We start from the raw sequence: 25,396 nt of genomic DNA, 5'->3' as shown, positions 1-25,396 counted from the left end.
TTTTACCCTCACTAATGAACAACCCTGACATACCTTAACTTCTTCACTTGGGGTAAGGACTCATTCCTCACCTGGAGAGGGGCAATCAACTTTTTTACAACAGAGTACCATGGCCTCAGACTTGGAGGTGCTGACCCAGGTGCTTCGAACTCAGCTTCAAACCCAGCCTAGTGCCTGTTGGAGGTCCCATCCCAAAGAAACCCCCAGAACCACATCATCTACAAAAAGCAAAGAAGATATTCCAAGTCCCCATAGATGGAAAACCCTCTCAACCCTGGCTGCTCCTTGAGATCCTGTCCATGAGGACCATAAAGTGGATCGGAGAAAAGGGGTAACCCTGGCCATGGCAAACAGGCACCAGAAATGTGTCTGACTTTGTGAGTATGTGAGCACAGCTTTTACTTTGGTCATACAGAGACTGGATGGCAAGTAGTAGCCACCCCGTACCTCCATACACCTGCACTACCCCCCACAAGATGCCCTGAGGGACCCAGTGTAGACTTCCTCCAAGTCCACAAAACTAGAAGCCCCGCAAGGCGTCCCAACAAACATTGTGAGCCTTCTTTCCTTACGCTTTCCCCAGGAGGATGAGTAGTTTGATCACAGAAAGTTAGAGCATAGTCCGTCTCTTTAAAAATGGGGAACACCACCCTGGTCTGCCAGTCCACAGGCACTGTCCCAGACCTCTATACAACATTGACGTTGTGTGTCAACCAAGACAGCCCAATAATGTCCAGAGCCTTCAGCATCTCAAGACGGATCTCATCTACAATTAGTGCCTTACCATTGAGGAGCTTTCTGACTGCATCAGAGACCTCTGCCGGGGACAAGTCTCCCCCTTGATCTTTCAACTCTGCTTCCTTCCCTGAGGATGTGTCGGTTGGGTGCAGGTGTTCCTAAAAGTGTTCCCTGTACTGGGATCCCGGGATATCAGAAGATATCCCGGGTCCAGGTCAGCAATTCTCCACTACTTCCGAGAACAGTATGAAACAAGCCTTGCTTCCTCGTCCTGAGTTGTCTGATGGTGCTTCTGCCTGGTCCCCCCAACATGGACATTAACACTGAACACTCAGACTCCATGTCCCCAATATGGAGTCAGGTTCTGCGAAAAGTTCTCCAGACGGAGTTGAAGACCTTTTGGGCAGGGGGTTTTGCCAGACATTCCCAGTTTACCTTCACAACACGATTAGGTTTGCCAGGTCTGTCCGGCAGCCTCCCCTGCCACCTGATCCAACTCATCACCAGGTAGTGATGAGTTGACTGCTCTACACCCACTCTTCCAACTTCCTTTTAACAGGCAGAAACCTCGAGCAGAACCAGACTCATGGAGTTGGAAAGAGGGTTAGAGGGAGATGGAGAGAGAGAGATGATAGTGGTGAGAAAGATAGTGGTAGTTGTAGCAGATAACCTCTGGGTGCTTGTCTGTTACAACAACAACCTGCTTTTTTCAATACCGGCTTCAAAGTAACTTAACATTAGTTTTCAACAGGTCTTTGAAAATGATTTCTGTAACTGCATGCACTGATTGTAAGCTGTATCAATATTGAAGCAAGGCAGTAGGTTCTAAGAAATCACCAAGAGTTCAAAATAGAGCTTATGACAAAACGCAAGTATTGATCTGTTTCTTCTCACATTATGTATTAACACCAGATAATGTGATGAAAATACATTTTGCAGTGTTTGCTTTAATATTGAAATATGCTAATGCAATCATCCTTATCCAATTACTCCATTTGTAAAATCAGTGTACCCTTATTCATCCAATATTGTGTCATTAATGGCTATTACATATGCATTGAGCAATTCATATTCCACATTATTCCCCCAAGCTATACTGTATGTCCTCTTATCATCACTCTTAGTGTTGACATTGTGGTGAGCCAATACTTACCAAGCCTTGCTCTGTGTCTGGATATGTATTTCCAATTCTAATCGGGAATTTAATTGCAATGAGGATTAAGGCTGAGTTTAACGGATAATTGCAGCTAACAAACAGAGCATGTGGAAGGCAATGCACACTGGACTAATCTTGTTCCCTTTTCCGCTTCTTCTTCAATGGGCCTCTTATGGAGACATATTCAGTATTTAGACTAATAAGAGGTTTTAATCTTTAGTGGTTTAGTTGCGGTAGAGGTGATTGTCGAGTCTCCTTGTTAGATTGATGGTTCCAACTAGTATTATAGTTTGATTTCCTTCCTGTAGGAAAAGGAGTGAGAGGAGGGGGCTCTGCTGCAGAGGTTGATGAAACAGGGTGACAAGTTCAATGTTAATTATGGATTAATTTCAAGCCCCATAGGTACACCTGCTATTCTGGATTTTGTTTATAAGAACTGTGTTGAAATATTCTACCTTATTTGACAAGGCACTTTGAAACTGAATCCCTTTATTTCTCCCACCTTGTAATATTGGAGATTGTGCTATTAGCACTTACATGATCAAGGGAATGATGTTTATAGTTTATCTACAGGAGTTTAAAGTAAAATTCAGAAAACACAGATGTGATATGTGATGATGTGATGAAGGAGTGCCTGTCTACATTATAGTTAAATGCTGAACAATGAAAGGACTTCATTTGTACAGTACCTCACCAGCCCTCTCCCCATTTAAAGATCTTGCACAACCAGACCACCATCAGGCACCAACTGGAGTGGCCATAAAAACAAGATGCCAACTTGCCCATCAGGATGCAAATCAAACAGAACATTTCATGTATAGGTTTATCAATATAAAAAAGGAAAAATGTTTACATTCATTAAGCATCCATCTAGAGATACGCCGCTACTGAGCTTGTCACATTGCGCAACAGGTGGCCACTTAAATCATGATTGAGCTGTAGATTACCTCTTTGGTAATGAATGTGATAGACAAGAAAAAAACTCAGCAATAAAGTCACTGTATTCATTTACGTCTATTTCTATATTTCCAGGTGTAATTAAAGGCATTGCTAACAGATCAAAGAGTTTTTGGTCACTCCGCAACATTAAAAAACAACATTTTAAAGCTTTATCTTTACTTAAGATAAGATGACTCACCTGACAACATTCAATTAGTTTATTACATGGCTGACACTTCAGCTGTGATTTGTCTCTCAGGGTGTATAACAGCTGATCTTTGAAAAAATTCATTATAAAAATAAACACAAATTGACAGAACACCTGTTTCTTCTGTCTCTTTGCTAGACAGTTATCGTCTTAGTCATCGAACACATTGGGGAAGACAGAATTTTCAGTTTCTCCCTTTCATGAGACATAATTACCAACTACTTCAACATTTCTGTCACTCAAACCAGATAGCAAGGGAAATATGTAATTATGTTAAACTTACCAGCTCTCCAGGTTGTACTTTTCATTTAATATACTTGTTGTAGTGTCTGGGTGTAGGGTGAGGATTTTGAACGTGACAGCACCTGTAAATACTCCAGCAGTTGGTACAAATTTCACTGTGACGTCTTTCAGCTTATTTGCACAGGTTTGTACAAAATAATAAGAATTATAATTACATATTATAACCATACCTCTCAGACAGAGAGAATTTTGGAAAAGCTTCATATAAAGCTGCTTCATAGAAAGGCCTGGTTCAGCAGTAACAGCAAATACAGGCCCCAGGAAATGTTTGAGGATTTACGGTAATCATATGCTAACTTCTTAATTAATTTTTCAATTAACACATGTCAACTACACCTCCTCACTTGTTCTCTGTGTTGCATCCTCTGCTGGCTGTGTCTGTGGTGTAACCAGGATCTGATGCGACTTGGTTTAAACACTATATTCAGAGTTTCTCACAAATTTGCCACTTTTTTTTCTCAGACTATTACTCTTGTCCTGCTGCTTTTTATTATTTTTTGTGGCCCTAGAAGATGAGTTTAAATAACCATTAGTGTTTCCGCTAGGTAATGTGCTGTTACACAGTTAATACTGACAGGTGCTTAGTTGTTTTTATCATGGAACCTTAATGGTATGAATACCACTGTGAAGACAAAACAAATCCTTTCCAGAAGAAAATCAGAGCAGGTTTGTGGTTTTGTAAGAGACACACTTTATAGATTGTAACTGAACTGTGTGAAATCTGGAGATATTCACACCTTAAAAAAAATAGGAATATTAATTTATTCACATTTACATACAGTACAGTATTTGAAACACTATTTACTCCACAGGAGATTTTGAACGCTCTTCTGTCTCTTCAATCTCAAAAGGCCAGATTCCCACCCAAACTCTATTAAACATTCAAGCAACACTTAATGACCCCCCCTGATATAAATGTATTAACACTCAATCATCAACAAGGCACTACCTCCAACAATCCAAGAATACCCTAATCTGTAAACCTGATAGACCCTCAATTTATGGGATTATACCACCCTATCTCATGACTTTTAGATGAAAGTAGTGTTTGCTTAAGCAATGGCAAAAACACTAGATAAATTCCTCCCTTTGCTGATTCATGAAGAGTAGGCTGTTTTCATTAAAAGAGAAATTCTACAAATAATCCGAGGCAGCTTTTTTTCACATTTCACAATGCAGGGGCAGAGACATTAAACAGTTCACCTGTGATTTCCTCATTGGATGCTGAAAAGGCATTTGACAGTGTACATATATATCATCCCTTTCTCTTACTGGACAGGGCACAAAGCAAAGGTGTCCTTTACATCCCATGGAATCTTTGCTAACTCCAGGAACAAACTGTAAACATATTTCCTTGACCTTTGACCTCTGAATGGCACAAAATGGTTATATCAGTGCAAGATACAAAATATGCAACTTCATAATTAATCAAGCTGGAGTTAAAGTTTAACTCACTCCTAGTCACTTATAATAGGGGAAGGAACTCAATGTATATCTCTGGAAAAAAATACACTAACAATGAGATTATTTTGATAGTACCACACAATATAGGGTATGGAAAAAGAATTGTATAACTCAACTGATCGTGCAGTTTTTTATTTGACTTGCATTCATTCAATGGAAATGTATTTATTTTCTTTTTTATCTAAAACGTGAATTGCTCAATAAAAGCAGTTTTCAATAAAAAATGAAAAGAAGGAAAAACATGAAAAGGATACAAAATTTGTCTAAATTAGTCTAAACAACATACCATCTTAGATTGAGCAATCTTAGTGGTGATTTTTTACTTCAGCAGCTTTCCAATTCTGGTACAGACCTGCCTAAAAATTAATTGAGGAACCTTGAATTGTGCGAAGATGCATAACACTTTCAGAAAACCAAATTAATCTTTGATACATTTTACATTTTTTTGTTTTGACCTTTATTATAATCTGTTTGGACCTGAAACATTTCTGGGGAAGTAAAACAAGCAAGCAAACAAACAAACAAAAAAAATATCCTGTTGCTTTGTCTGCAGATGGCAACAGAAACATGAAGAGATAAAAAAAAAATTGCAAAGGAGTGTAGGAACAAAATATGATTCTCAGGAAAGGGAATAAAGTAATGATAAGGAGGGAAGGAGAGAATGATAAAGGAATGGTTTGGTAGGAAATGGCATGAGAAGAATAACAACACAAGTACAGTAGTAAAAGATGAGATTACAATTGAAAAGGGAGAGAGCAAATGGACCAGAAAAAGAGTGAGCCAGACTGAATTAGACATTGTTTCTCATAAAGTAAGATATTGTCAAAAGCCAAAGTTGATGTGTTTTCAGTATATTCAATTTATGTATTGGCAAGTAAAATGTCATGGATGCTTCACTTAATTTTTCAAAATAAAAGTTTTTATAACCCAGCATTGTTTTACTTGGACAACAAGGAGAGGAATATTAAGTCTCCAGATTCTCTACTTCAAAAATAAACAGAGATTGATGGACAGACAGACAGACAGACAGACAGACAGACAGACAGACAGACAGACAGACAGACAGACAGACAGACAAACATTCCAAGGGAAAGTTAAGCACCCTTTAGCTTACTTGATAAATAATAGCACATCAAGTAAGATAGCATGTCTCTGTCATCTAAGAACACCCACTTCACCTCCCAATATTAAGCCTTAATACTGGTTTGTTAAACCAATGCAAAAATTAAATAATTGAGGACAAAGAAATTGTTATTTTTATTTGAAGACTACAAAGGAAGAATTCTTTCATGGTGTTTGGCGAAAATAGAGAAACAATATTTGAAAGTTCTTATTGGCCCAGTCATAGGCCCTTAAAACTGTCCTCATGACCTCTTGGCAATGCAAATGCTTTAAGTCCAAGAATAATCTACTGGTCAGTTTGTTTGATTCCCCTGCCAACACTGAGAAGTGTAATGTACGTAGTCCTATGGCCAGGAGGGACAGAGGAGTTTCTCAGTGGATGAGGACTGGGACAGCAGCTACTTAACAAAATCTACCTGATGAATGTACTGTGCAGAGGACAGTGAGTAGAGTTGGTCCAGGATACTTCTCTCTGCCCCCTTTCATCAGTGACAATTAATACATGACAACATTCAGCTCTGCAACGGTTCTGAACCCTGACTTTTGCGACACACCAAAATGCATCGCACCCCGACGTGCATTAAGGATAGTAATGGCTTTTACACAGGCAGATCCTGCTGGTCAACAGACGGCAAGTTCCCAACGTGTGCAAGGGTACGATGGCTCGTTCATTGCCGCTTGCGCCTTTCATAATTGATTTAAAATTACTTAGTTGTTTAATTAGTATTTATAAATAAAAAGGAATAGTTTTGACAACTTATCCAGAGTTGGGTTTGCACCAAACAAAAATTAAGGAAATGATAAGGTCTAAGACAGATGTATTATTAAGCTTAAGACTCTGTAATCGTCAGATTCGTGGTGATACATTCACCATGTGGCAGCGTTGATAAACAATGTATCATTGAACATTTAAATCTACACTCTTTTTGTCTGCAAATGTAATAAAATTCTCCCTTCCCCTTCAGTGCCACCGCAGGATAAGTCGATAGGAAGATGTGGACATTTGACACAATGACACCAGCACAGCCTGTGGCGATATCACTGCTAAAGAGTTCCAATTTCAGGAAGGCAAACAATCCAACAGGCAAACATACCCTGCATGGCCAACAATGACATTTCTGTTCCTCTTATCAGAGCAAACAAATATTGGCTTAGCACTGATGGAGGCCTGTGGGCTGGATGCTGTTTGTGATTCAAGGAATCAAGTGCAGAGGCCCAAAGGCGTGTTGTTGTATTCCATCCACAGTCTCCCAATGAGGAGGAATCTATCTCCCTGACCTCAGCTAACATCCCCAGACATGCTGATAAACACTGAATATTTATCATACACTCTTTTGCTCTGTATCACTCACTCATTCACACTCACACACACACTCATACATGCACACACATTGCATCCCTCTATCTCTCCCCGGATAACCCAAAAACATGTGTTGTGCTCAATCTCAGCACACATGGTCAATGTCTCACTTAAGTATTGTCAAGGACGGACATATAAACAGTTCTGTCCATGAACACATTCTCTCCCTCGCACAATTGTGTAGCCATGCATGCATTCTGGCTCACACACAAGGGAGACGCAATATTTAGGAAGATGATGCAAGGGAACTGAAACCTTCAAGGACTGCGAGAGAGGATGGACATCAGTTTTGTTTTCTTGTGATGAAACTTGTGGAACGATAAGAATGACAATGAATGAACGTTGTTTGTAGCACCTTTGCTGATGTAGTTCACTGCTGGACATCAGCTCTCCTACAAAGGTCACAGTGACACTTCTCAGAGCTGCTGACAAGATGGCAGTTTCCAGTTCCAGATGTTTTATCATTCTCATTTAATAATTACAATAAAAACACAGCAGTAGGAAAGTATGCTGAGGACATAGTGCACTTGCTTCCACACATTCCACTCTCTCCTGTCACTTCTCATCCTTATCATCTCTACAAATAGAATCTGTAAAGTGTGCGTGAATGTGACAGCTTTAACACAATCATTCAACTCCATATAGTATCTGTGTCAGTCCTTATCATAATGCAAGCTAAACTCACCATAACAGAATCAATGTTAAAAAAAAACATTTGTTCACCATCAAACCTCTATCATCTAATGACACCGCAGGGCAGGGGGTTCCACTCTTTCACTTTACATCATTTTGCATGATACGAAGCAATTTGTGTGATTGCTGTAAACACATAAATGTTATGGTGACTGTGTGCAGTGCTGTTGATGGATACATTGGCATTGCAGGGAGATTATTAGAAATGATATAACACTCTCAGTTGCTGTCATCATCCTCCATAAAGAACATTTGTTCAGCAGGATCATTTGTATGCATTAGTATTCATGGTGTGCCTTACATTGACCATTTACGTTTCAGTGTGGGATGTAGAGAGTTGCATATTATGTTGATTCTTGTGTACACAATTTCAATTAGACTGATCTTAAAGACATAAATATTGCTGTTTTGCATATGCAGACACATATGGTTGCCCTGAAATGCAAAACACAACAACATTTCACAAAACAGAAAGGGTAGGGACAATGCTTCTGGTTTCTGATTGGACAGAAAGCGACAGCTCAACATCGTTTCCTGTTTCTATTACTACTGTTATGGCAACACTGTACTGAGTATAGGTGTTATGGCTGTCGAGTTACAGGTGGGCTGGTCTTCCTGGTCACGTGACCAATTGGCCAATGAGACAAGGACGCTTTGGTCTTGACAAGCTCCGGCAGACACCTGTGCGGGAGGCGATTAGAGAAAGAGACGCTGTTGCTGGAGTTGTCGAGCTTTGAGAAGTTCTCTCCCTTTTTTCCCATTTCGTTTTGAGTTATTTGTCGTGTGTCTTACAAATGATCGGAAATACACTGTCATCTGAAACCATGAGGGGTCATAAGAAGGAAGTAGCGTGAGCTAGTCCAGGGAGCCGGGCATGGTTGCCTGGAAAGAGAAGTAGCTACAAGTAAGGTCCGCCTTTTCCTTTGCCATTGCTAGACAGCCACCTGTTTTCTTTCTTTGTTATGGCATGGGCAGCAAACACTTGGATGCCCTAGACCAGGATTGTGCCAAGGTTGTGTTGCCGTGTCACTACTACTTAGCTGAGTCCCTGCAAGAATTTTGGCAGACTATCTGGTATAACTTGCACCTGTAAAAAAATCAAGATATTAGGACATTTAGGTTGTTGCAAGATTTGCCCATAGGTGTAAGTCTTGCCTTACATTCTGGACTTATGCCACCTTTAACATGTCTTGTTTTTTTAAGCTTTATTTTGAGGCTTTTACACCTTTTATTGATAGAGGAGACGACAGTGGATAGAGTAGGAAACCAGGAGAAAGTGGGGGAGTGAAATGGGGGAAGGGGGCTGCAGGCTGCAAATCGAACCCAGGCCACCCGCCATATGGGCGTGCAACTTAAGGCTAAATCCGTATCCACCACCTTTTACATGTTAATGTGTTAATGAAAACATGACCAAGACAATCTTTAAAAATATCTGCTTTTTAGTATCATATTTTCCTCATTGATGCCCGCCTTGCATGAAGAGATTGGTCTATAGAGACTATTTGACCCGCTCTCAATAGACTCTGATGGCTTCAACTCTATTTGCTGCCCTCTGTCAGTTCTTGAATTGCAGTCCCAAGCTCGGGTTACCTTTGAAATTGAGTGAAATAATTTGTCAGGGGAGTCCTATGATAATTTGCTGATGTTGGCCTTAGAGGGCATCTGAAATCAGTATAGCCAATTCAGCATGGCTTGGAGGCACCAGAGCTGAAGTTTCATCTTTTGGAACAAAGAAACAAAACTCTATACTTGGTGTACTGCTGCACTATATTTACAGTCATTCATTTCTTATCAACAGGATCTTGGATGCTGTCCACAGCATCTTTAAATTTTAATTTCATGGGTTTAGCCACATTTGGTAAATGCTGTCAGATATAGCTTATATATTTTTAATGCTGTAGGGTTTTTGGTAGGTCTTGATGTCAGGAATATGCACAGCCATTTTCATACTTTTGGGTGAGAAAAACCTCTTGGAACCTTTAGGGCGATGCTATGGAGCAGATATTTTTTTGAGGTTTAGGCGTGAGACCCCTAAAACATCTAAATTTCATGCATGACTGTGTTAAAGCCTCTTTTTATCTATTTGCTCCCTAAATGCACCCTTGGGCACCAATGCAGGCACAAGTTTATTTGCCTATTTGTACAGTGTAGGCGCTGGGCATACATTATTACATATCGTAATGGGTGTACGATAGGGCCCTATACATCATTCATGTATTCTGAATACTGTTAATGAACAATAGAACTGTCTGTCCAGACTGAACAAAATGATATTTGAGCAACTGCTGACAGGCGTAGAGATTTACTGATACATGGAGATGAATGCAGGCTACATTTTACAAATAGCTGCTCTGCTTTGGCAGGTTGAAGCACAAAGCAGTGCAGGGAAATACAAAACAATAGTTAAAGAACTCAAAAGTTACTCTCGGCCCCCCTAGAGTCAAAATGGAAGAAACAACATATAATAATGTGGAGATTGGCTAGGGCAACAACATGAAGATGTTTTTGACAGGGATGTTATTATCCAAAACAGTGGTGCCCCAACCAGGACTGATTTCCCAGTGTTAAAAACTTAGTTTTTTCAATCTTTATTGTTAAATGTGTGTCATTGTTCCTCTGTCTGTGCTCTCTTACAATCATTTCTGTCAGAGTCACTGTGTTGTGTGCATGGGAACACATCAAACTGTCTGTATTGGCTTGTGCTGGGGCGCCACTCAAGGCTTGTTACCTGACGGCTTACAATGAATCTGTCAGGGTGTGAGTAGCAGTAGATTGCTGTCAATCATTAGTCAGCAAAAATAGCTGATGCTTAAATATCCAAAACATATTGTTTTCACCTAGACTGGGAGGATTATTATTTCCTTAGCTGAAATTTGAGGTCCACCTGTCTTATCTGCAATGCAAGTGTGGCTTTATCGAGGGAGGGCAAATTTGGAACGGTATTTCCATGCAGTGCACAAAAACTCTGAGGCTGATTTCCCAGCTACTACAGCTCTATGAACAATAGGTGGCGCCAGGGAGGGGCTTGGGTGTGCTCAAGCTACCCCTGTCATGCGCATAGCACCTTCACAGCACCCCAAATAAATTTCTCCGGTTTAATCATTTTTAGTATAGCCTTTACAAGTTAGTCCTATGTATTTTAATTTAAGTCCATACATCATAGATACTTATACTTAGAAAAAATAAAATAAGAAGCCGAATCAGGTGATTATTTTCAGCCAATTGCGCAGCACGCATTGAACCTTTGACCTTACGTACAGTCACTTTGTGTTTGAGCGCCAGGTTTCGCTTGTTTAGCAACAGTGTGTATCACAATGGATCGTTTTCTTTATCATACATATCCAAACAACAAAGGGAAGAGATGGTGGTCCAAGAAAGACTTATTCAGGTGCGGTTTTATGGAGCTCAGGGACATTTAGAAGTGTCAGCCACTGAACAGGAGTAAGAAAAGTCTGAGGACGGGGACGAGGAAGGGGACACGGATTCCCTGTTGAGGACTCATGCATTACCAAAGACACTAGCGATCATCCCCGTGAGTGTCCATGCATTCATGGTCAACCATAACAACAGACTGTTTTATTATGAAGACATCAAGTGGTAAGTGCGTGTTTTCCTGGCTGCGGTGCATAAAGTCAATACATTCGGGGGTTGAGACTCGAGTTCCTGGAGGCCTACTTATTCCTGTGCGTTGCTCATGAATGAAATGTTGAAGAATGGAATACTGTTGATATTGTTTGATCTTAGTATCTGAGCAAACATGAGATGTATAGCTTGTTTCGTGTATGTAGTCCCTGCCACTGGCTCAGTTGCGTAGCGCGTAATTCTATATTCCTAATTTTGTTTGTAGGTAGGCTTGTTTGTTCACCTTCAGCTGAAACTTCCACCTCTTGTTTTACTTAGAATACATTATAAATGTCAAGGGACATGCATGTATGCACCAGTCTGTGAGCGACTGTGCGTGTGTGCGCCTATGTCTCTTTTGCCCTTAGGTGCCTTTACGCTCATGGAATGTTGGCAGCACATTAATTTAAATACCTTATATTTTAGAGCACTATCACTGTTAAGATGAGCACCCCCATAGCACCAGCAAAAAAAAATACCTGGCACTGCTTTCAATGACGGTAAAGATTTGTAAGACGCGTTTGTGGAACGGATTGTGCCGAAAGTCTCACTGAGATAGATACAGGTTATTTTTACTTCGTCAACTTGGATAAGTCATTTAATTAGGTCTATTTATTTTACATAAAGAGATAGGCTATCAACAATGATTGTGGCTTCGTATACAAATGTGTGTGTTCGTCAATACGCACGTTCCCGTGTGTGTTTGCACTTGGCAGGCTGGTAGATCTAACAGATAACTGACACATACAACACATGTGCTGTATGGGAAATATCATTCAGGACGCTTGCAAAATAAAGCTAGCAACAAGAGGTACTGTGGGGACCATTTGGTCTCAAAGGACAAAGATTGGGTTAATTGTACATTGTGCAATGCTGTATTGAAATATAGCAGTAGCACCTATGGTCAGATCAGGTTAGAACAGCATGAGTAAAAACAAACAAGCTTTCTGATTAATGCTAGCCTACTTGTTGGCATTTCAACTAGATATAACTTGTGTCATGTTCTCATTTGAAATGTCCTAACTTGCTCAGTGTGTTAGCAGACATGCCGAGGAAGTGTTGCTCATTTGAAAAAAACCTCGCCCGGGTTCTGTCCCTATAGTTTGGCACAACTGCACTTCATTTACAGAAAGAGAAACACAGAAAAAAACCTTTCTCAGTGCCTCTGTAGCACTGCAGCTTACTTGGAGTATATCTGGACAATGATATCAAGCATCAAACCCTGTAGTGCACTTGCTTGCTTCCTGTATGTTAGGAAGAGATAGTCTGAGTAAACATTCAGTGCCAGTGCTTCGGGCAGTGAAATATAGTGAATATAAGTAAGATGGATTCTATACAGGAAAGTGTAAGGAGGTGTCTTCCCAATTGTAAATATTTCCTGCATATAAATCAAATCAAATAAATAATCATAAATCATTTTTTAATTTAATTTAATTTGCTTTTTGTCTCATCCAGGTAAATAAGACAGTTCTCCCCAAACTTGAGAACGATCTTATTTACATTTGGAGTGGGTCCCCAATTTACAAACTGGCACAAAAACTATGTAAGCAGAGAGAAAGCAATTTAGTTAGTTGTTTGATTTATCAAACAAGTTGCCAGGTAAAAAAAAGAACAGAAAAAGTTGGCTGACAACAATGCAGTTTGCTGTATAATTAGGCAAGCCTTTTGTCCTAAAATGTTTGGTGCTTTAGTAGCGCCTAAGCAGAGCTACAGTGAGAAGACTGTTCAATCTGTTTTTGTTCATTAGAAAGAATGGCAAACATTTTTCATTAGGCTGGGTGTAGATAATAAGGCCACATGATAAAAAGATATCTTGAAATCCATCATGTGATTTGCATTAACCCAAAGATATTCCACTAATAAGGATTGGCCCCAAAAATCCCAGATCATCTGCTTTCTTAGAACATTTTCAAAACATACACTGTTGAATTTACTAATACAACCCATAGCTGTATATGTGCTATTATTAATGCTGAAATGTTGAGTTCACATGACAATATCAGTGAATTGATTGCAGATTTTTAACATTATCCCTATGTATCTGAGTTAGGTGCACAGTATGAAAAATGCCTGCAGTTGTTGCCTTTGTTGGCAGAGTCCCGAGGCTCAGCTCCACACAGCTGTATAGTCTGTTTTCCTCTCAGCATATGAATTGTTTCTTTTTAAACCAGGGTTTCTCCTCCCTGCCGTACTTGTACTGCAAACTAGCCGAGTTCCCAGAAGTAAAATGTGAGTTTATGGATAATGATACATTTGGCTGGGATATTTAATTGAGCCGGTGTACACAGCCAAACAAACGCAGTGAAGCGGTGCTGTGTTGATGAGTATCAAGCACATTTTTAATATAAGAAGATCCCCAAAAAAAGAACTCAAAAATATTTTCTGGAATGTTTCTTTTGTGGATAGTTATCCCATTCATTGGTCTGGTGGTATAAGCCCTGAACTGCATTAAAGCAAGCGGCAACCTCCGGTCTAAAAATATGAGTCAATGCGGAAGTGTTAAAAGCTGCAATTCATCGAGGATCCGCTTGAGGCTGGCTCCGGAAGTACCGGAAGTCACATACACATGAATGGGAAAAAGACGATCTTTGCAGCATTAATAAACATGTTTACAGCCTGGTACAAAAGATGAGTGTAGTCTGAATAGCTCATTTCTCGATGTCCTCTTACTGTGAGGGGGGTGAATTTTTATCTAATTCGGCAATTTTGAAGATATTGAGATTACTAGTCTTCCAATGAGAGGCACAGCTGCCTGTGGGAACACTGCAGCTGTTGGCTAGGAGGCTCAAAGCCCGCCTCTTTATGTCACACTGGCTCGACAGCAGCAATATGGCAGCTTCTGCCGATTGGCTTCAAAACAGTGTTCAGAAACAGATGGGTGACGTCACGGATACTACGTCCATATTTTTTACAGTCTATGCATTAAAGTTGTTTTTTTTCTCAAAATTTGTTTGAAAGTAATTGCTTAAAAGGGACATTGCCGGGCGCAGTTGGCCTAGCGGTCTAAGCGCTCACACCACAGGCTACAGTCCTCGTTGCAGTGGTTGCAGGTTCAACTCCTGCCTTCTACAAATTGCTGCATGTCTTCCCCCACTCTCTACTACTCATATTTCCTATGTCTCTCCAGCTTTACTGTCCAATAAAGGCAAAAATGCCCCAGAAACATAACTTCAAAAAAAGGACATTGATACAACATTAATGAGTGACAAGAAACAAAAGAAGTGTGTATCAGGCTCGCAAAAGTTTAGACAGATAATCAAACCACTTAATTTTTAATAACGTTGTCGCAACTTTAGTAACTGAATTATTCTAGGAGACATTATTGGATTCCCCCAGTACACCAATTTATTGGAAATTTTTTATTACAGCAAAAAACTAAATCATAAAACTCAGGCTTTATAATCACCCTTAAAATGTCTTTAAGCTAAGCAGAAACACAAGGAGGAGTGGTTTAAAAAATAGGATATAGTGGGAAACAGCTGCAGTTAACCATGAAGCACACATGGCCAGCTCAGATTAAAACACTGAGTCGAATAGCTTCCTACGAGTTGTGGTGCACACATGCCTCAGGCTGAGATGTGTCTGCATTAGGAGGTACGGTGTTAAACCGGTGTCGGGAATGGTGCTTGTAATCACAGTAAAGACTGCCCTCTTGGGTATTGTTGCGATAATAAATGACTCTCAGTAGCCATTTATAACACTTCAAGGATCTGAAGAGCAGCGATATGGTGCTAAAAGTTCCTGAACATTAAATGATAAATGTGTAAACAGCTGATAAACTATCCATTGCACCAAGTGTTTGAATGCAGCACGATCTGCATTTATTTCAAAGAGTAATGAATCTTTGGTGTTTTGTAGCCTTGATGAACTAAAGATGCATCTCCTGAGAAAATTTCCTTATGAGACAATTCATCATCCTTTTATTCAATACAGTCACGTCAGCATTCACATGAAATATTTAAGAACACACGTGGCTTTGAAAATTATATTTCTTGCCTCATCTGTTGTGTTTTCAGTTGTGATTCTTTAAAGTTCTTCTTATGTTTTATTTATTTATTTAGAAGTTTTGTTGTATGAAGTACTTGTCAAAAGCATAAGCATGTGTATTAACCAGAGAGGATGTGACTCTGCTCTTCTCCTTTGTTGAGAAACTAGGGGGTAAGATAACCGCTGCAGACATGGTAAACTGTACCAAGTGATGGAGCTAATTCTTCTGACCCAAAAAACAGTGTTGAACTGACCTAAACTATTTCTAAATATAGTTTAATCAGGAGAGCAAAGTTATTTATATATAGATATTATGTATTTACAAAGAATGAGTGATATTGAATTATTGTCAGAGTCTCTTTGGCACTTGAACTCTTCGGAGAGATAGAGTGATGAAGTCGTCCAGGGCTGATGACGCTATGAAACTGGGCGGTGATCTGGAGTTGGGGGGTTGCAGGCATCAAATGAATGAATGAACTGAAGGCAGAGAGAGCCATATTTAAAATGGGTAGCGGCAAAATGATAGGCCAATAATGAGGGTTTATTGCAGTGCAGATGGATAGATATGACTAGGTGATGAGAAGGAGTGATAATGCATGGAGGAGCGAGCTCAATGAATAAGGTGAAATGAACAATGAAACAGAATGCAGTATATAGTCTTCCTGAACTTATGCTAGAGCTTCAGTATATGTTTATACTATTCATAAGTTTTTCGGCACTTAAGTTGCCATCAAGCTTTCTGTTTCAGGACTATTTTCAGGCCCAAGATATACAAGTTCCTCCCATAGACTATATGATAAATGAACGTAGTATCACATCACCCATCTGTTTCTGAAGCCCTGCTTTGAAGCCGATTGTCGACGGGTGCCATATTGGAAATGCTGAACTTAAACTAACGTCTGTCGAGCTAGTGTGAGGTAAAGAGGCGGGCCTTCAGCCTTTTCGCTAACAGCTACAGGGTGCCCACCTGTCAGTCAAGTCAGCCATGTCCTCATTTAGGCAAAACTCGCAGTATCTTAAAACAAGTAATACAAAAATTCATCCCCGTGCAGTGTGTGCCGAGAGAGAAATTCAAACTGTTTTTTGAACCAGGTTGTAAATACTAGCAATGAACTGCAGTTTTTAGCACTTCTGCATAGGCTTCATACTTTAAGACTGGACGTTGCCACTTGGTTCCTCCACCTGCAGCACACTTGATATTTGAAATAGTTTCAAACTAGTATCAAAATTGACTTGTACAACTATCAGATCACAAGGCTGAATTCAAGTCAAACAAACAGACCAAGTGTCTCTCTTATGGTAAAGTGAAGTGCTGGAAATGTTTCAAATGTAGCATACAAATACAGACTTTCTTGTAATTAGCTTCATTATTTGATCAGCTTGACCCAATGGAGGTTCCGTGGTGGATTTCCTGTGGATAATACACTTCCTATTGAAAAGTACCTATAACCCCTCCTCAAGAAAAAACTTAAACTATCCCTTTAAGGTGTAATAGCTGTAATGCAATTGTATCAGCTTTTCAACAGAAGGTCAACTTTAAAAGGTTTCCATTACTGAAAAGGTCAGTGCTTCCAGGTGTGAAGAGCTGCCAGAGCAGGAGCGGAAAAGTCAAAAACATTGAAATAACATTTAATTAGACGAGCTGTCTTTAATCAAAAGATTCTTTATTTTTATTTTTGTGTACAAGAATGTACTCAAAGTTTATAAAAGGCATCAACACTGTTTTCAAACACATTATTAGCAGTTCTGTGTTTTTGCCTGCAGAACCTTGCACACATGTATAGAATGAACTCCCATAGGGGCGATATGCATCAATGTGTGTACATGCTGTATTTCTGTGCATGTGTTGGAGTGTGTGTGCATCTGGGCACATGAAATAGAAGGCTCATCCCTCCACTACCCTAAGCGGTGGCTAGGGGGTGCACTGTGGACACTGTGGGTAAAGGCAAGCAAGAAAGGGTGTGTGTGTATGTGTGTGTGTGAGAGTGTGTGTGTGTGTGTCTCAGTAATGTATTCCTGCCTGTGGCTGGGATGGTCACATGGGGAGAGCAGCCTGTTTAAAACAGCCTCAGCTCTCTCACTCAGAGCAGTGCGAGACACAGAGACAGAGGCACACGTTCTCTCTCTCTCCCTTTCGCTTTTTTACGCATGCACACACATGCTCATGCACACAGACGGCAACTTTACTCACTCGGACTGACACAGCACACACACCGGGATAGACATTCCCCTTGCAACGGTGAAGAAGAGGATAAGGGGTGACAGATCGGGGGAAAAAGAAATACAGAAAGAGAGGAGGCTTCCAGTGAGTAGCCAATTGATTTTCATATTTTTCTCCTTTTCATTTTTGGACTTTTCTTCTGCGCTGTGTGACTGGGATTTGACAGGGACTGAGTGAGGAAAAGAGAGTGGGAAGGAGGGGACTGTGAGAAAAAAAAAGAGGAAAGGTGACAGCGGAGATGTGGAGCTTGTGCAACATCAGGATACCTCTCCATCAATCTGTCCCTCTGTCTGTGGGATCTAGTGCTGTTAATTAGCAGGGTTTGCATGGAATGAGAGGAATGTCATAGCGTGGAGCTGAAGTGGGGTTTGCTTCGGTCTCTTGAGCTCTCCTCTGTGTCTGTGTGTCCGTTGCATGTCCTCTCTGTATTTTTGTGTTTTGTATGCCCCGCTGTATTGTGCTGTTCAGCCGTGCTGATGTTGAACAAACTCCCTGAGACCATGCCGCTGAGGCTACGATTAATACAAACCCATTGATATGCTGATAGAAGGGGATAGAGCAGCTCTTCTCCTGTAATGTGACTGATGCTTTGGGGGAAAGGGGACAGTCTTGCTCCTTGCCCTCCTTCTTATCTCTTGTATCTAACTGTTTGTACCCATCTGTTTCTCTCTGTCTTTCTGACTCCCTGTTCTTTTCATCCTCCCTTCTGACACTCCTGTCCATTGGCATTGCTACATCTGATCTCTTTCTCTACATGCTTTTTACTCGTCATAATCCTGTCTCTGTATTTTCATCAACTTTCTCCTGTGTCTGTAGCTCCCTCTTTATTTCGTCTCCTAGGGTCATTCTGTTATCTTTTCATCTATCCCTTCACTTTCCATCTCAATCTCTCCCCCACGCTGGTACATGCTTGTATACATAGTAGATATCTTAGTTGCAAAGCAAGAGAGTGGATCGCAGAGGAGTTGTGATGAGAGAGAAAAGGGGAGGGAAAGGGAGACAAGGGACAAGAAGAGAGAGGAATGAACGAGAGAGTGGACGGATTGGGAGGGGGGGTTTTGGGGAGCATTGAAAAGGCTGACACTGGCTTGGACAATTAGCCTGAGGAGTCCGTCCTGGGGTGCTATTCTGAAGGGGCTTTGGCCCCTGGGCCCTGGGCGCTGGGTCATGGGATGCCTTGACCCCTCTAGTCGACAGCTAGGCATGGGAGCCATTATCACGGCCTGATTGATTAGCACTGAGCGGAAATCCCTTTTCTCTTCTCTCCTTGGGAGAAAGAGACGGGAGCTTTTTGTCCTTTTGCTGCTGGTTTAGTATCTGCCGGCCTGAATGTGGAGAGCTCTAGCTTTTTTTCTCCTGTTGTCTGTTATGGAGGTCTGTGGTCTCCATGTATCTTCTCTCCCTGGGCTTGTCTTTTCACTCTCACTTTCTACTTGGTAACATTTGTGTGTGTGTGTGTGTGTGTGTGTGTGTGTGTGTGTGTGTGTGTGTGTGTGTGTGTGTGTGTGTGTGTGTGTGTGTGTGTGTGTGTGTGTGTGTGTGTGTGTGTGTGTGTGTGTGTGTGTGTGTGTGTGTGTGTGTGTGTGTGAGAGAGAGAGAGAAAGTCATTAAAATATAGTTTTGACTAACAAGACAGTGATGTTGCCCTCACAGAGAAAGAAGTTGCAAATTATTTTTGGGGATTTTCAGATGTCTGGATATTTCACCTGTTTGTGTTTTCACATTAGTCATTTCACTGCAAGTCACTCTCTGTGACCTCTGTCAGCTTGGCACCTGCACTAGCTGATAGTGATGCATTTAAATGACTTTCTTGAAGTTGTGGAGAAAAGGCGCTAAAAAGAAAACTTACAGATAAAATATCTGAAGGAAAATGTCATAAAAGAGAAGGAGGCAAGGTAACAAATGTAACAAATTGTGCTCCTGTCTTTTGTCTTCATCTTCAGTGTTCTCTTTCATTGTTTCTCCATCTCCTTTTGATTTCACTGTTTGATACACCCGGTTCCATCCCTAGCTAACTTGCTGCTTTGCCCCCCCCCCCCCCAGACTGGGAGTTTAGCGGGGTGTTTAGCCCAGCTCATGGCTGATCAAAGCCGTGTGTGTCAGACTGGGCTTAGCCCAGGCACTCCTAATGGAGCTCCGTTTTCATGCCTAGTTGGTGGTGGAGCAGGAGGGAGAGATGGAAGGTTGAGGGGGAAAAGAAGGGGGGGTGCAAATAGAAAGGCTGACAGAAAGAGTTCAACGGAGGGAAAGACAGCTAGACAGATGGAGAAAGGGGTACAAATAGGAACGACACAGGCAGGCAGATGAGGGCAGACAGGCAGAGAAGGCAGCAGACAGTAATGATTTACAAGCAAAATAGGCGAAAGATGAAAAGAAGACCTGAGCAAAAAAATACAGACAAGGCAAGCAGAGGAACGACACTTGCTGTCAGAAGCACACAGAGAGGCACAAAGCCCTCTACATGCATATAAAGAGACAGGAAGTCAGAAAATAAACGTCTTTCCAACCTTTTTTTCTGATGGAAGGACCTAGCACCAACAGGGCATACAGTTTAGGTAAGCACAGGATAGCTCCCACACATGGTTTGGTTTTAGGCTGGAAGCAACACCAGACGGGATGCGGCCTGAGTGTGTTTGTGCACATGCATGTGTGTGTGTGTGAGATGAAGAAAGAGATAGATAACAGGGAAAATGAGACTTGTGTTTGTCTGCCTGTGCATGGTTAGCATCTGTGTGTCAGTCGTTGTCCTCCTGTATGTCAAACAGCAGACTGACATGCATGTTAACTGCATATTGATTTTTATAACAGACTATAAAACGCCCTTCAGACCTCTCGGACAATGACCCTGAAATGTGACATTTTATGTCTCCTTTTTAAATCGTTCTTGAAATGAAAGAGGACTTAAAGCATTCATTATGATAGAAAAAAAAGTTACCTCCCTAATCCTCCTCTTATTACCTTTTCATTTTTTCCTTGTTTGTCTCTTTATCCTTTAACTTGTTTTCTTAAATCTATTTTCTTTTCTATTTTCCACCCTCGTTCTCCATCACTGACTCCTCACCCTAAACCTCTGTGTTTACTCTCTCAGGCCCACTTGCCTCCACTACACTCCTTTTTTTGTCTCTTGCCACTCCTCTCCCATCCCAATTTGAGATTCTAGTGTTTATGCTTCAGACAGAAGAAAGGTAAGGTAAAACCAGGATAATATTTCCCCCAACATACTTACTGCCTAGGTAAACATCCTCCGACAGATGTCCGAGCTCGGGCTTCATCAGAGGAGGGCTTGGGAGGGGAAGGGAGGGGAGGGGGGGGTCGTGAATCTTACTGCTGTAACATACACAAAGGCTACAAATTGGAAGCCGCTGTGGAGAGGGGTGGAGAGAGCATTTGGGAGGTACAGAGGCAGTGATTCTTCTCGCCTTCAGAATCAAAACTTTGTGGTTTCTGGAGGGCAGAAGAGGGTTGACTTCTGTAGTGCTTCATTTAAAGGAACAATTCAAAAACATACAGGTCATTTGGTAGAATTATTGATGGAATGAGAAACATCATTTTGATATGAAATTTCAATGGTAATGTCGTTCTTACAAAAGTATTAACTTTTAAAAAGTGGCAGAAGAGTAGTTTGGTGTTCTCTGTCCAACATATTTATTCACATGACATTCCTTATGCAGCTCTTTTTAAAAAAAAAAAATTACGAAAGAAGATCAGGGCCACTGAAAAAAATTTTTTTTGGTGGGTAGGTGAGCAGAATTTTTTTTTCAGGTCAGAAGTCAGATTTTAAAATCAGAATTCAGAATTTTGACTTTTTCTTTCTAAGAATGCTGAGAAAAAAGTCAGATCTCCAGGATTTTTTTTAAAACTCTGATTTTATTTCTCTCAGAATCCTGAGATTATGCTCAGAATTGTTCGTTTTAATCTCAGAATTTAAAAAAATGTGCTCGCCCACCCAATTTTATTTTGTTACCCCAATCCTTTCCAGTAATTTTTTTAGGTTCACTTAATTAAATGTATTTAAGCTACAACTAAATCTCTCAAGGCTCATATCTTCTCACAGCACTGTAAGTGACAGGTGTCAGCCTAATGGATGACATATTGGTAAACACTGTAGTATTTACACATAAAGATCTGAAGTCAGGCAGATTTGAATACAGATTGGATTAGGAATTGATGAGTAGTTTTAATTGGATTCAGAATTGACAGAGAAAAGGTTGAGAGAGAGACAAAAAGTAAGAGTAAGACTGCTGTAATAAGGAAGAGAAGATGCTTGTTTAGTACATTTGTGTGTACATGAAAACATCAGAAGCATATGACATTCCTCTGTGAAACAAATGCACATCACAGCGTTCTACACAGCAAACCTCTGTACAGGAGCAAAGACACTAGAAAGCCAGTGCTCACAGCTCTGCTCCCACGCTTTCTCCTTCTTCACCAACTCTCTTTCTCTTTTTAGTTAGATATGCCACTTGCCGACTGCTTTTATCTAAATGCACCTAAGGGTGCGAAAACACGACAAGATTTTGTTAAGATTTGGCCCCAATTAAGCTGCCTCACATGCATTTCAGAGATCTGCACTTTACTACAGTTTCCTCTCTGCTGCCTGAGCAGAAGCTGTGGCTCGGGGGGGCAATGTGTGTAATTATTTCGATAATCCAAAGGCACTCTTATGATTCTTTGCACATTACATGGAGAGAACATGCAGAATGAACCGCTCTCTAATTAAATGTACTCTTGAATCTCTATGAATCAGGGCTTTAAGTAGTGAAATATGAAGAGTACATTCATCTGTCAGTGGCTGAGAAAATCTGTACTTATATGTCAGTAGATACTTTCCTAAACTTCTGTTTTACTTCTCCTTTGCTGTCTTCTTTGTTCAAGTTTTGCATTTGCCTATGTGCTCTGCTTGTAAGTCAGTGTGTCAGCTTAATATATATGTCAGGCCCTGAATTCAGGAGGGTTTAGGAGGGAATTTGTGGGTATTGCACACAAAATATTCAATTCCCGCAGCCAAGGCACTCGTAATATAACTCTTGTAAGTCCAATTCAAATGAGCAAAGTTGTTCACAATGCTCCAAATGTACAAACACAACAAAGCAGCCAGAGAGACTGCACCAGCTTGATGAACAGCTTCTGTCTGGATCACCTGTGCATGAGTTTTCTCTCCCTCTACAACACGTGTAATTTGGCAGGTGTGCAGTGCATAAGGGAAGTGACTGTCAACCGGCTCTATACCCAACTTAAGTGCACATAACCTTCACGGCTCTTTCCCAAGGATAAACTTTGTTTAATGGTAGTTTTGGTCGGACAAAATAACAGGAAGATGTGTATGGACCCAGCCTGTGTGTTAAAGGTCTGTTTTGACAGAGTACGGCTGTCTTTAACCTTCTGTCTCAGTTGCTCAATGCTTACACAAGTTAAAGCTAACGTACTGCGTTACTAATGTTTTGTTTACTTTGCAATAGCCTGCAAATAGAAGAAATTCATACTTTGATATATAGTTTTAATGACACTGATCAATACTCTTATCTAAACATGCATCATGTGGTGCAAAAAGACATTAAATACATTTTTTTTTTCAAAGAGTCAACATTCGCTTTGTTGTAGCTTCTCTTTCACTGTGATGTGATCTCTCTGAGTAGCTCTGTCTCCACTGTTAGTAAGGGGAGAGTATATACTCAACAACACATTTGGTGACAGCTCTGTGACATTCTCCATTTTAGTCCTGTGCCATTTGACTTCTGCTGTCTATGGATCAGACTGAAACATTAATCAGAAGTGCTAAAAGCCAAAGCTAGCTAACAGCAGTGAGTTTATAGCCGTAGGCTGTTTGATAAGGACCATGGGTTTTACCTGCATTATCACTCAGCTAATCCTATCTGCAGCATTTCTATCAGAGCCACCAGGATGTACTTTGCTGACAACTTAGTTACCTTTTTAATGTGTAATTACAAGACACAAGAAGACTGGAAAGATGGCATCAGTGGTTAAAACAGGCAAATTGACTATGGGTCTGAGGACGGGGGCAAGGGAAGAAGAAGCAGAACACAGGAGGATTTAATTATTATTACAGGATGAGTGCAAGTGGAAGATGGTCAGCATATGGAACACTAATACCACTATGTCATCTTGATGAGTCCTGTGGCTACGACATATTTAAAATTCAGTATTCAGTGTTTCAAGAAACAGGTGAAATTGCAGGTTTGCTGCTAACCACAATGACTTGTAACACATGTCCTTATGGCCCATCATTTTCTTCGTGCAGATGTGTGTTAAGTCCTGGTAGAATTTGAGAGATGTTTTCCATTCACAGCTAAACCTACCCCAGAAAAATAATATTTGTATTTTGAAAGCTGCTTGTTTCCAGTGTCTGTGAATCATATTTAATTCTGCTCTCACAGAACATCACCTGTGGGATGCTGAAACTCAACCAACCTGATTTATTTTTCATGTTTACCTCCTTTTTTTTTCAACAAAAATTGAGGCTTGACATCGCCACCCCAGTGCGCAGAAGATGGTTACAAATCCATGAGCTTGCCACATAATTAATAATGTACTAAATTCAAAATGAATTCATTTGACTTTATTTGGAAAATCAAACATTAAAGCTCCTGAATTCTGGTTTTAACATTTAGATTCTCTATTTTCTGATGTATCTGTTTCCCTCAGCTGACATTTATATTGGCTTTAAAAAGTCATACGGCTCTGCCACAGGTGCTTCTATCTTCGGGTTAGGGAAGGCACTATATTGGTTTCAATATGCCAAGGTTGTTAAGTTCTTCCACGACATGGATTTTGTGATACTATCATTATGGGGTTAGACCATAGACTGAATAAAAAATGGATGTAGTTTCTGTGATGTCCCCCATCTGTTTCTAAAGCTCAGTTTTGAAGCCTATTGTCGGCGGGTGCTGTATTGGAAATGCTGAACTCAACCTAACTTCTGACGAGCTAGTGTGAGGTTAAGAGGCACCTTTAGCCTCTTTGCTAACAGCTACAGTGTTCCCGCCTGTCAATTAGGTCAGCTATGCCCTTATTTAGGCAAAACTCGTAAGTTGAATTTCTTCCAAAGTAACACTTCATCAAAAAAAAACATCCCCCGCACAGTGTGTGCCGATAGAGAAATGAGCTATTCAGACCTAAACTGTTTTTGTAACCAGGTTGTAAACATGTTAATTTCTGCTGTAAAGATTGCCTCTTTTGAATGGGTGTGTATGTGGTTTCCAGTGTTTCTGCAGCCAGCCTCAAGTGGACGCTTGATGAACTGCAGTTTATAAGACTTTCACACTGGCGTCATATTTTAAGACCAGCCTGAGTTAAACACACACATTTCAATTTACACACACATGAGGGAGATTGCCTTCTTTCATCAAGGCCAGTGTTCTCCACTGCATGACAGTTCACATGTTGCGTGGCGAAGGGCAGAAGGGGTGTTTTCTTTGACTATATTAATCAGATATATTTCATATTATATTAATTGTACTGCACTCTTTTACTTATTCTACACTAACAACTTTAATCTGCTCACCTTGCTTCCCCTCACTTCAGTTATCCACACCATCACGTACACACTCACACCTAAATCTCATC

The 25,396-nt window shown here is 40.6% G+C and overlaps 1 protein-coding gene across 2 annotated transcripts in view; it reads left to right on the top strand.

Moving 5' to 3' along the window:
• Window positions 1-11,227: 11,227 nt before the first annotated feature.
• The window catches only part of cntfr (ciliary neurotrophic factor receptor), a 261,418-nt gene continuing 247,249 nt past the window's right edge, over window positions 11,228-25,396 (top strand). The window contains exon 1 of one of the 2 annotated variants that reach the window (XM_034708919.1): window positions 11,228-11,580. The gene's annotated coding sequence lies outside the window, so the exon portion shown is untranslated. Of the gene's footprint in view, window positions 11,581-17,677; window positions 17,897-25,396 lie in introns of those variants that run through there. The other variant, XM_034708920.1, reaches the window with a different exon arrangement.

Source organism: Notolabrus celidotus, chromosome 19, assembly GCF_009762535.1.
Source record: "Notolabrus celidotus isolate fNotCel1 chromosome 19, fNotCel1.pri, whole genome shotgun sequence".
In the NCBI taxonomy this organism is placed as follows: domain Eukaryota; kingdom Metazoa; phylum Chordata; class Actinopteri; order Labriformes; family Labridae; genus Notolabrus; species Notolabrus celidotus.
Note: the sequence above shows the minus strand (reverse complement) of the source record. Positions and strands in the feature narration are given on the sequence as shown.